This window comes from Pteropus medius, unplaced genomic scaffold, assembly GCF_902729225.1.
Source record: "Pteropus medius unplaced genomic scaffold, Ma_sr-lr_union100, whole genome shotgun sequence".
In the NCBI taxonomy this organism is placed as follows: domain Eukaryota; kingdom Metazoa; phylum Chordata; class Mammalia; order Chiroptera; family Pteropodidae; genus Pteropus; species Pteropus medius.
The window spans coordinates 19,052,776-19,064,932 of record NW_024342473.1 but is presented as its reverse complement, the minus strand read 5'-3'; the positions used below and the strand labels follow the sequence as shown (position 1 = coordinate 19,064,932).

Below are 12,157 nucleotides of genomic sequence, written 5' to 3'. Positions count from 1 at the left end.
CACAGTGATGGTCAGTGGCAGGAAAAGAGGAAAGCAGAGAAATCTTTGCTGGGATTACCCCCGTAGAACTTTCACGTCCTTTTGGCAAAAATGGGTCCGACGCTTTCTAAACCAATGACTGGCCTGGGAAGATAAGGCTTCCATAGCTTATTTAAGTCAGTCTTAGGCCTAGATGGGGGCCCAGCCTTCCCTGAAGCACACGGACACTGGGGTAGAGGGGACAACACTGGAATTTTGCTGGCCAGGGATGGGAGGGAATGGACAGTTGCTGTGGGTAGGTAGCCACTGGTATTGGCCGTAGCATTATCTCTCACAATTAAGAAAGGTGATATATAGATTAACTCAGCTATTTCACAGTTAGGAATTTTTCTTACAAATATAACTGCATGCATGTGCTGGCACATATACAAAGGTGTTTGTTACGTCATTATGATAGCAAAACACTGGAAATAACCTAAATATCTTGTTAAAATATCTCTTAACAGGGGTCTGGTTAAGTAAATTAAGGTATAAGCACATTATAGGATTGGACAAATCTGTAAGTACCAATAAAGGAAAATTAAAAAAAAATATTTTTAAATAAAGTGTAAATCAGAATATTTTCTGAGATCTCATTTTTGTTTTTAAAAATAGTCTTAATTCTTGATTATAAATACAAATTTCTGGAAGATATCCCAAGAAATACGGTTATTTCTAGGCTTTGAGAATTGGTGGTGTGGTTGAGAGAGACCTTTTTTTTTTCACTTTGTGCTCTTCCTGACTGTTTGAATTTTATAAAAATCATGGCATGTATTACCTTTATAATAAAAGAGAAAATGATAGGTATTTTCTTAGTGTCTACAGGGGCTTAAGGAGAAGAAACTGGGGCCCTTTGTGAACATTGTCAAAAATGGTGGCGTTGGGGGGGGGGGGGAAGTGCCATTTGGCTGTGCGCGATCAGAGTGAAGGGAATTTGTGGAAAGAAAAAGTTCAGAAATGAATTAAGGACATTTTTTTATGTCCATTAACTGGTGCAGTGTCTTACACATAGCAAGCAGAGTCACATCTGAAGAATGAATGAATGTTTCGGTAAAGACGCAAAGCAACTTTATGAAGTGCCAAAACTCAACCAAGCAGTTCAAGTCAGCAAGAAAGTAGATTTTATTGGAAATTTATTTTGTAAATAAAATATGGCTGCTGTTTCCTACTTTTTCTTTGAACTCCCAGGGTTTAATTCGTTGCCAAGAATCAGTCTAGAATGCAACTTTCTATTCATCATCCATCTCATACTGAAGGGCACTGCACCACGTCCTGAATAATAAAGCTGAACGTTTTTACGACTAAGGGTAAGCAAAGACAGGAACGACCATTGTGTGTTAGCTGTGTTTATAGATGTGGCTTCAATGAAGAGGTATCTAGAAGTCCTAAACTCTGTTAAGGATAGAATGAGCAGTTATTATTATTATGGTTTTTGTTTGTTTGTTTGTTTTTTTTAGCAAAATAAGGTTCTTTGATACCTGGACTAATCAGAAAGTTGCTGTTAATGATGAGTCACTCTGATAATAGAGAAAAACCACAGATAATAGTGAGTAGGGATTTTCGATCTGATTTTTGGCCAGTGTTGATAGAAAAGTGTGGATGGGCCTGTTGGTGAAATGAAAGAATTAATATGTAGTAATATTTTCAAATATAATTCTCTTCCACATAGAGAAACAAAGGCATATGGGTATTAAAAAGCCTTTTTTCTAAGAGAGGGTAGGGGGAAGGGGAACTAGGGTGCTACCTTATGTTGTGTTGACTTTCTTCGTAATTCCCTTGCTTGAGGGTTCTCTCTGAATTTGATTCTTGTAAATCAGAGAAAGAATGTTGCAACTGACATTTTCATTGAGTTGCTTTTAACTTTTATACCCTTGGGTTTTAGCATTTAGTCCTTCTGTAATGGCTACCGGATGCCCACTCTATTCAGACAATGATGATATCGTTGAGCTATGGTAAGATCATTTCCTTTGGAACAAAACGAAAAGCTTTTTGTGCTCACAATTGGAGGAAAATGTAAAATTTTAGTGGGGTTCCTTTGCTACAGGTTGAAAAGAGCCCATGTTTGAACACCATCGACTTTGTGGCTCAGCGTGCTTTCGAAATACAAAAAGCGAGTATATTTGGAGAAGGGTAATTTTTCACACCTTATTGGAATCATTTTGGGATCAAGAGAACCTGGGATCATTGGTATATTATGTTCTAGAGTGATTTAAATTATATGTGAGAGAGAGAGGGAGGGAGGGAAAAAGGAAGGAAAGGAAGAAGAGAGGGAGGGAGGAGGGAGAGACTGAGAGGAAGAAGGACGAGGAGAAAGGAGAGAGGGAGAGTTTGTGTGTGTGTATGTGTATGCCTATAAAACCAAATATTCATGCTCATTTGACATGATTTTAGTACACATCCTTGTCTGGTTTTTAGACTGTCCTAGATCTGTAAAATATGTGATTAATATAATTTTAGACAAATTCTGCATCTACATCACAAATTACAATAAAAATTAATAATAATACTAATAAAGCACTCAGTAGTGCTTGACACTGTTTTAAGCATTTAATATCTATTAACTCATTTAGTCCTTATTATCCCACTTTATAGTTGAGGAAACTGAGGCATAGAGATTTTAAGTAACTTGATACAGCTAGTAAGCGCTGGCTCTAGGTTCAAGGCCAGGCAGTTTGTCTTTCCTAAGTTGAAAGCAATTAAAATTTAATTGAAGCAAAAATTTGTGAGACATGAGTCATGCCTAAATCTACAGGTTAATCCTGTAAATTGGAGACTATTCTCCAGTGTTGCTAATGTGTCATTTAACTAAAATGGTCTTATATAATCCAAATCCTTTGCTTCATGACCAACATTTTACATTACTTTATACAGCAAGCATATATTTAAAAAATTGCTTAAGCTGTAAATCTGAAATACATTAAAGACAGTAAATTTAGCTAGTCAACAGGAAAAACTTTTAACAGAGAGTTTTTTGTCTCTTCTCTTTCCTTAGGGAAGAAAGATGAGCTCTTTCAGTTCCCACATGACTCCTCAGTTTAAAATGAATTATTCCACCAGAATAAAATATTCTTTTCTGCAGAAAAAGCAGCTACTGCTTTCAGAAGCTAAAGTCATTTTTCTCTTCAAAAGTCTGTGATTAATCCCAAGGCATGACTCCTGCCAGTTTCCTCTCTTTGAAACCTCAGCAGCAATAAAAGTAGTGATTCACCCTTCTTGAAATAAGTGCTGTAGTTGGTGTCCTACAGATGACTTCTGAATGCCCAGGTCACAGCCTGTGCTTCTGGCCTTGAGTGATAGATAAGAACAGGAACTGGGAGAGATGGTGTCACAAAGTGATTAAGAGCTTAAAGTTTAGAGCAGTGCCTGGCACCTAGGAAGACCTCAGGAGATGTTTGTCCCTGCTACTATTGTGCTTTTGCTTGGTGCGGGGCACTGTGGTAAACACTACATGCATTGCCTAATTTAATTCTCATCACATTCCCATCCAGTAGGCGATGTTTTTGTTTTTATCTCCATTTACAGATGTAGAAATGGAAGCTTAGAGAGGTTAAGAAATTTACCTAAGTCCATACAGCTAGTAAGTAGAACTCTGGTACAAACCCAGTTTTTTTTTGTTTTTGTTTTTTTAAAAGTAGAAATGTACAGAATCTTTCAGAAGCTGTCTCGTGCTTCCTCCCGGTCATATTCCTCAGCAAAGATAACCGCCATCCCGTTTCTATCACTACATGTAAATTTTTCTTGAACATCATAAAAATGGAATTGTTTTTCTATAGTGTATACTCTTTTGTGTCTGGCTTTTTTTCATTTAACATGTCTGAAATTTATCCATGGATTTGCATGAAGCAGTAACTTGTTCTTTCTCATTACTAAATATATTGCTACATTTCTCATATTGTATAAGTATATACCTCGATAATTGATTTATTTCCTGTTGCTGAGCTTTTGAGTTGTTTTGTAGCTTTTGGCTGTTATTAATAGTGATACATTCTTGTATATGTATGTAGGTTCCTTGGGTATGTAGCTAGGAGCAGAATTGCTGGGTTTTCATATATGTGGAGCTGCGGTCAATACTGTGGAACAGTTTTCCAAAGTAGTTGTATCAGTTTACACTCTCACCTATCAGTATGTGAATTTCAGTGACTCCAGTGTCAACACTTGGTATTGTGTATCATCTTCATTTTAGTCACTTTGGTGAGTGTGTAGTGGAACTGTATTGTACCAAACTTGGTCACTCAATAGATGCTTATTATAAAACTTGGAAAGTACAGGAAAGTATAAGTATAAAATTAAAAACATTTCAGTATACAATCAAGATACACAGTCATGCGCTGCATAATGACGTTTCAGTTAATATTGGACTGCATGTACAGAGGTGGTCCTATAAGATTATAATGGAGCTGAAAAATTTCTGTTAGTGACATCATAGCCATGGTCATATCATAGTCTAACGCATTACTCACGCGTTTGTGATGGTGCAGGTGTAGGTGCAGGTATAAACAAACCTAACTGCACTGCCAGTCCTATAAAAGCACAGCACATACAATTATGTCCAGTACATAATACTTGATAATAACTATGTTACTGTTTATGTATTTAGTATACTTAAAGAGTATACTTTAGAGGGTACTCTTTCTACTTGTAAAAAAAGCTTTCTGTAAAATAGTATGCTGTGTTATGCGGGCAGTAGCCTCATACCTCTTGTGTTTACTGCATCTCTTGATTGCATCATGTCTCTTGTGTTTTATTTAATCTTGTGTTGTTTTGTACTCTAACATGCAGTATAGGCTTGTGGCCTAGGAGCAATAGACTGTTCCGTGTAGCCTAGGCGTGTGGGAGGCTGTACCATTTGGGTTTGTGTGAGTGCACTCTGTGATGTTTGTATGACGAAATCACCTGCTGATGCATTTCTCAGAACATATGCCCATTGTTAAGTGGCGCATGACTGTATAACTGTTAATATTTGGGTGTGTTTTCTCCTTTTTTCCCACAGTATATATGTATGTATATGTATGCTGCATACAAAATTGGAGTTATTTTGTGCAGGAAAGATACTGTTAATGGGTGTATTTTGCGTGCCCATATAATGGCATAGGAAAGCCGTGAAGGGAATGCTCAGAATAGTCTTAATGATATTATAAGTGTGCGCCGTATTTCTATTTTCCTATTATATTTGGAGGAAGAAGGAAAGGGGAGAGGACGCTGGCATTTGTTGTGTGCCTGCCGTGTCCCGGGACTGCAGTGCTGGGAGGTGCTGAACTGTTTCCGAGTAGACTTGAGTGCAGTGTGAAAGTGTAAACCCGCGTGGCCTCGTATGATGCATGGCATGTTTGAAAAATAAGTCTATTTCGTACCCGGTAACTGAGCGTGTTGGAAAACCAGGCTCATATTTTAGTATAAATTGAGCTTAATTAAACTGGTAGGTTGTTAGCCTTGTTGGGAAAGTACACACACCTCTATTGTTTTAACCCACTTGAACATTAACACACAGGGAACAAACAGCGCTTTGAATGGAGAATACCTACTTCATTATCTGGTGCACAGTCTTCGTATTTTAAACAATTGTCCTGTTTCCTTCAAATGCATTTAATCCAACTGCTTGTTGTTGTTCAGCATTGAATCTAATCTCAAAATCCAAAGTATACTCTGTATTTGAATAATTTGCACTATTGGCTGAAATCCTCATGACAATCAGTAGAGATCTCTTAGTTTTCTCCTAAGAAGGTATGGAATCTTTCTATTCAGGATTGCTGACCTAGAGTAAAGTTCTTATGAGTATAATTAATTTTGGGTGCGTGTGGGAATTACTTTTAAGAATAACGAATATTTAATCTAATGGCTTTAAAAAAATAAACATCAGAATTCATAAAACTTTATTCAGTAAATACAAACTAAGTAAAAATAATAGCTTAATTGTATGACATGTTGGGCAATTAGATATTTCATGTTAGTTCATTTTCCTGATTTTGGAATTTTATTTCTTCAAGTGGTAAGACTAAATATTTAGCTTTTAAATTGAGATTTCAATAGGGACACATTTCCTAGACAGTGAATAAAATTTACCTTTTTCATTCTTAGTGATCTCATTTATCATGGAGATATCTTTTAAGTGCCAAAGTTGTCTCATTCCTATATGAAATAGTTGTGGAAGTTGCTGTGCTTCTAATTCTCATGACTGCTCTTTGTGGTTCTCCTGTCAGCGTCTGTAACTGATAAGACCTGTTTGCTTCCACCGCAGCTTCCACTTCTATGTATTGCTTCTACTTGGCCTTGGGTTACGGATTGTAATTTCCAACTGTGTAGGGGTGTATGTAAGAAGAAAAGGAAGAAGGAAGCTGACGTTGAATTATTATGTGTTGGATGCTGGGTTAGAGACAGCCTGTTGCCTAAAAGGAAACTGTGGGCTTTTGAGCAACACCATTTTACATGCTCAATGGCCATATCAGCTTCCATTTATTTTTTCTTTCTCATTATAATAACATTGTAATAAAAATTAAAGCATTACAAAAATGTGTGATTTAAATTGAAAGCACCCTATTTTATCACCCCAGTCATAACTATTCTTTAAGAATTCTGTAAACATTTTTTAGATTTTTATGTAACTTTATACATATGAGTAACTTTATAGAAATGAGGCTACTCTATACATAAATTATTTTGATACTTTAAAAAACAGCGTATCTTGATACTTTCCATGGCTGTGTATATAAATCTTTTTTTTTAATAGCTTCCTGGTATTCTGTGATATGGATGTAGCATGGTTTAGCTAACCTACTAATGGGCATTGAAGTTATTACAAACACCTTTTTTTTTTAATGCCTACAGCACCTGGTATTCCTCTGTGGTCTCCCATCCAAGTACTAACCAGGCCCGACCTTTCTTAGTTTCTGAGATCAGACGAGATGGGGCACATTCAGGGTGGCGTGGCTGTAGACATAAACACCTTGTATATAAATATTTATGCACTTAGAAGTGTGTTTGTATAAGTCTTCTGTTTGGGGTTAATTACTAGAACTGAAATTGCTGGATTAGATGGTGTGTATATTTAAAATTGGATATCGTCTGCCATAAATGTACCAATTTCACTTTTGTTCCTAAATACGTATCAAAAGCCATTTCTCCATATTTCCTTGTCTTTTCAAAGCACGAACAGAGTCAGAAGCAACAGGTGAGATATTTTTGAGTTTCAGTTTTCAGTAGAAAGAGAGACCTTTTTTCCAGGGTGTGAGAAGCAAGAGGAGATATGGATTTATCTTTGTCAAGAAGAGAGGTGGACAGGGCTCGGAGAAGGAGGGGGAACAAATAGAAGAAAGAAGACACCAGGGAAAATGCTAGTCTTCTACCAGAAGCAATCTCTCCTGTGTCCTCTGGTCTCAACAAGGGTCACGTCTGGCCTGGCCCAAAGGTTTTCCTTAAATCTTTGTCCTTCTTTGGACCATTTCAGGATAATTCTTGGGGAACTTGAACCCTCCTTGTTTTCACGAAGACATCAATCACTGTTCTTAATTTTTAGCAATAGTAACTAACCCTGGTAGATCTAAGTGGAGAGAGTATACTGTGAGGATATTGTAAGGCTCGCAGAATTGTTGGGAAAGTGGGAACCAGGCTGTGGAAATGGGCAGGGACCGAGGGAAGCGAGGTACGTAGGACCACAGCCTGGTTCCGCCATAGGCACACTCTTATTAGGACAGGCCTCTGGGGCCAGGCTGCACTTGGGACTCAGCCCCACTCCCTAGCTGCTGGGGAGGTGGGCAGAGATGAGAATTGGGTATTTTCATTCCTACCAGTTGATGGCGGACCCCGCCTTACTTTGAGACTCCTATGCGTGGTGGAGGATTCCCCAGCACAGGGAGGGATTGTGTTCAGATGCCGACTGAAATATGGATCATCTCTAGCCTCCCTCCGTAGGTTGAGATCTCCGAAAGTGGATATAGATGTAGATATATAGATACAGGTCCATGCACACTTATATTTTAAAATCACTCCTTAAGCTCCCCACTTTAGGTGGCATTACAGCACCAAGAAGCACACTTTTTTGAAGATGTTGGGTCTAATTGCTGGGGTTAGGATCCTGCAGACAGTTGTACCACGTGTTCTGGTGGCCAGATAAGTGTAATTTAGGAGGTTGGATCTAGTCTTGAAACTAAGACCGTTTAGCAGGAAGACTTGGGTAGGGTGGTTGGATGGTCTGATTATCTGTGTTTGGGAACCTGACGGACCAAATTCAAGTTCCTCAGAGAGGATTTCAGGAAATGGAGGCTTGGACTGTGAGTAAAGAGACCTAGGGTATAGTCCTAGAACAACTAATAGAAACTCTATACAAGTCACACAACTGTTTTACATTATTTTATGTTTGAAATGAGAGTTTGGGTGAAATCACTGTTTTTGAACCAGATCACCCATCAGAAAGATTACCTGGGTCGCGTGCATGAGTGTGTGTGTGTGTGTGGTGTGTGTGTGCATGCGCAGAATTTTAGGCCTCACTCCTAAACCATCTATCAGAATTTCCAAAAGTGGGTCTCCAGGATTTGTATTTTTAAAAAGCTCCCTGGTAATTTTGATGGAGCCACAGTCCTAGGATGCCTAAGAAATGTCCTTACCAGCTTTCATGTTTTATAAAATACGTACAATTCAAAGGTGAATGGTTCTGGAAAATTGGTGTTATAACTTGTTCAAAACAACTTCAATTTAATAAAGTTTTTAGTTGTCCCTGAAGAATAATGTCATTTTAACCTTCATCTCTGAGGACTGTTTTTTTTTTTTTTTTTTTACCAGCTCTTCTGAACTTAGGTACAACTCCAAATGGTCTCGTCCTCTAATTCTCCTTTTATGCATTCTTTTGCAAAGGCTGCTAGTTTCATATCTTCTCCTTCTGTAACCAAAAGCCTGATTTTTATTTATTTATTTTTTGTTGAGGGTATAGCAGTGTACCAAGATAAAGGACTCTATTTCTCAGCCTCTCTTTCACCTGGATGTCGGCCAGTGACTTAAGCTCTAGTGAATGAAAGGTGAATGCTATGTGTGGGCTTATGGGAAGGTTCCAGGGACTGACTTGTATGGACAATGCACTCCTTTGCTTTTTCTCTGTCTTCCTACCTACTGCTTGGAACATGGACACAGTGGCTGAAATCCAGCAGTCATCCTGGATCATGAGGTAACTGTGAAGATGGAAGCCGTTCTCTAAGGAGGACCCTGGATCTCTAATGACTGTGGCGCTATGATACCAGCCCTGGATTGCTTACCTCCACACTCCTTTCTGACTGTTTAGGTCAAAGTTATTTCAGGTTTTCCAACATATGCAGCTGAACTTAACTGATACCCTTGCTGCGTGGAGGCTTCACAGTGTGTCCTCCACACCATCTTGAAGGTGACTTACACATACTAGGTACTTGGTAAATGTCCGACAAGTTAAATGTCCAGTGGCATTGAGGTGGCGAATTTAGAGGTCAGCTGCTCTGACCTCTGCCCTTCCTGCTGTAGATTAAATTACTCGAGACCTTTTGTTTTTTGTATCCCAACAGCCAGGAAGGAATTTCCCAGTCGTCTGTGCGGGACTTTAGGGCCGGAGGCGCAAATATTTTGACAAAGCAGTGGACAGTAGGCCTTTGAGATTCCAGCTACATGCATGCGTTATTTCAAAGGAAAATCTAAAGGCTCGGCACTTCTCTGAATCTACTCAAGAAACCGGACGTGGTGGTTCGAATGATGTCAGTGAAGGCCACCATGGAATCTTTTGCTATCATTTGGAGGCTGTACTTTCCACAGCGCCTGCCAGAAACTTGCTGTCAGGGGAGTCTTTGGAAAGTGACTGTTAAGGAGCCTTGATTGCCAGCTATTGACAAGGGGTCTGCCTTCTCAGTGGCAACCTCGGAGGTGGTCTTGGCCAGACCAGCCTGTCCCTGACGCATGCTAGAGTCTGTCGGCCAGGCCGACATGCCCCTCTTTGGGGCCCGGGAGAACATGCTGGTTTCCTGGAAGCGTTTAGGCTAAGACTCTGCCCTTAAGAAAATGATATTGTTTTTGCAAGTATGGACTAATGGGAGCATATTTAAAACTCCCTCAACAGGAAAGCTCCTTACAAAGAAATACAGTGTTAAAAAACAAAACAAAACAAAACAAAAAACGACCAAAAAGCAAAATCTGGGAGGTGAATTGGCTTTTCACGGATGCCAAGGAGTGTATTTCAAAACAGGTTTCGTTGACGACAGGGACTTGGATGGAGGAGGAGGGGGAGGTGGAGCCACACCCCTCTGTGGGAAACAGTGAATTCCATGGCAAACCCCAGTGGCTCAAAAGTGTTTGCTTCTCCTGGAAATAGTTATAGAAATACGCAATCCCTGAAAGGCAACATCTGGCTGGACAGAGGCAAGTTGGCAGATACTCAATCTAAATAGATGGAGGTGACATTGTGCAGAAGTAAGGAAGCCTGAGAAAACGGCCAGTGACTTTTAGGACACTTCTGTCCTTTCCTGGGTTTGACTTCTTCCCTGGAGCTGCAGGTCACCCCTGTCTTTCTAAGAGACAGATGCAGAGCCCAGAGCCCAGTTACCAGCCTCCTCCCCTTCTGAGGCTTCCATGGAGGAAAGGGGCCTCCCACAGCCCCGGCTGGTACCCAGAGCCAAGCTGTGTTTGTTGTCGAGGGAACATATCCCGGGCCAGTGCTCTGTGGTCAGCCTTGACTTGTCATCTGCTTCCAGTGCAATTTGAGGTGTTGATTTAGATGGTTAGAAATGTCTCTGCTCACTCAGTGATTTCTCAAGGCAGCCATGTGCTTGTTCTTACTGACCCAGTCCAGAACCTGTGGGGGAGCGGCGCGGGGGGAGCTCCACAGCTTTCCCAGGAAAGTAGCTTTTCCCTCACAGTCCCTTCTCCCTGCCACATTTGGAGGGGCTCGGCTTTGGAATTCTTGAAACCCCAGAGCCAACCCCTTTTTTTTCCTCTTCGATTTTGCCTCTCCCAGCTGGTGACAAAAGCAGAATAGCATCTTCATGGATTTATAACCATTGAGGGTTTTTTCTTTTTTCTTTTTTTATAGCATGTGAGATATTTTCAAGTCAAGAATGCAGTTCTAATAAATCTAGTGAATCTGTCATGGATTTTCTGAAACCAAGCTTCTATACAAAGCTATGGTAATGACATTTTGAAGGAACTTACTGAAAATATGGGCCTTTAGAGCAAGTTTTTGCAGAGGATGCATTTTCCCATAAAAATGCTTTCTGTAGCAGTTTTGTTCACTGATTCTGCAGCCTCTGGCTGTGGTTTTGCAGAGACTGCAGGCAACATTTTTAGAGGCCTGAATTTGACTTCTCTTTGGTCTCTTCAGCTTTCGAGCACTCGAGGAAGACTTAGAGAAGGCCAAATCTCTTCACAAGTCAAGAGGTCATAGAATAAATCCCTATAGGAATTCAAGAGGGCTATCTGCTTTTGAATAAATAGTCGTTAGCATGACATGGATAAAGTCCTGTTCGTCACATCTAGAGGGGACTCAAGAATGCAGCTCATTTTGGTTCAAGGGGTTAAAAGAGCTGAGAGACCTTGGAGCCCTAAGTCCCATGAACTTCCACTTCTGCCACTTGTGTTTTGTGCTATCTTGGATGAGAAGTCTCTTGATCTTTCTGAACCTCAGTTTCCTTACCTGTAAAATCATACTACCCAACCCAGTGTCTTTCTTTTTTTATATGATTCCTTTACCTCTAAAAGTGACATTTATTCAAAGGAAAAAAAAATGACAAGATGTCTATCTATTGTCTCCCTTCCTGCCCCGTTCCTGCTCCTCGTCAGTCCCCCAGGGGTTGAACCCAGCTGGGGTGAGGTGGCAGACCAGCCCCTCTGAGAAGAGGGCAGCGACATTGAGGGACATTCTCAATGGAGGTGTTGTAGAGAGTTTCAGTGTCTTGAAGAGTCTTCTTCTTCTGTCACCATGTTAATAGCCATATCCTTATGGCCAAAACATCCACCAAGACCAACTCTATGGATGTGGTTTTTGGGAAGGTCATAGTTGATGACTAAAGAAACCTGCTGCACGTGAGAGCTCTGGTTCGCAGGTCAGTGGTCATCTGTATTCAGTTAGAGCCTAAATGAAACTTGCTCATGATTACATCCCATTTCTTTGGGTCAAGATTTCCATGCACGGAAGGGATAG

General features: G+C 40.1%; 1 protein-coding gene and 1 pseudogene across 2 annotated transcripts in view; one reads left to right on the top strand and one right to left on the bottom strand.

The window, feature by feature from the left end:
* Positions 1-12,157, top strand: part of CGNL1 (cingulin like 1) — a 144,260-nt gene that overhangs the window by 13,309 nt on the left and 118,794 nt on the right. The gene's annotated exons all lie outside the window — the stretch shown is intronic.
* LOC120604686 (uncharacterized) lies at positions 6,832-6,950 on the bottom strand (annotated as a pseudogene).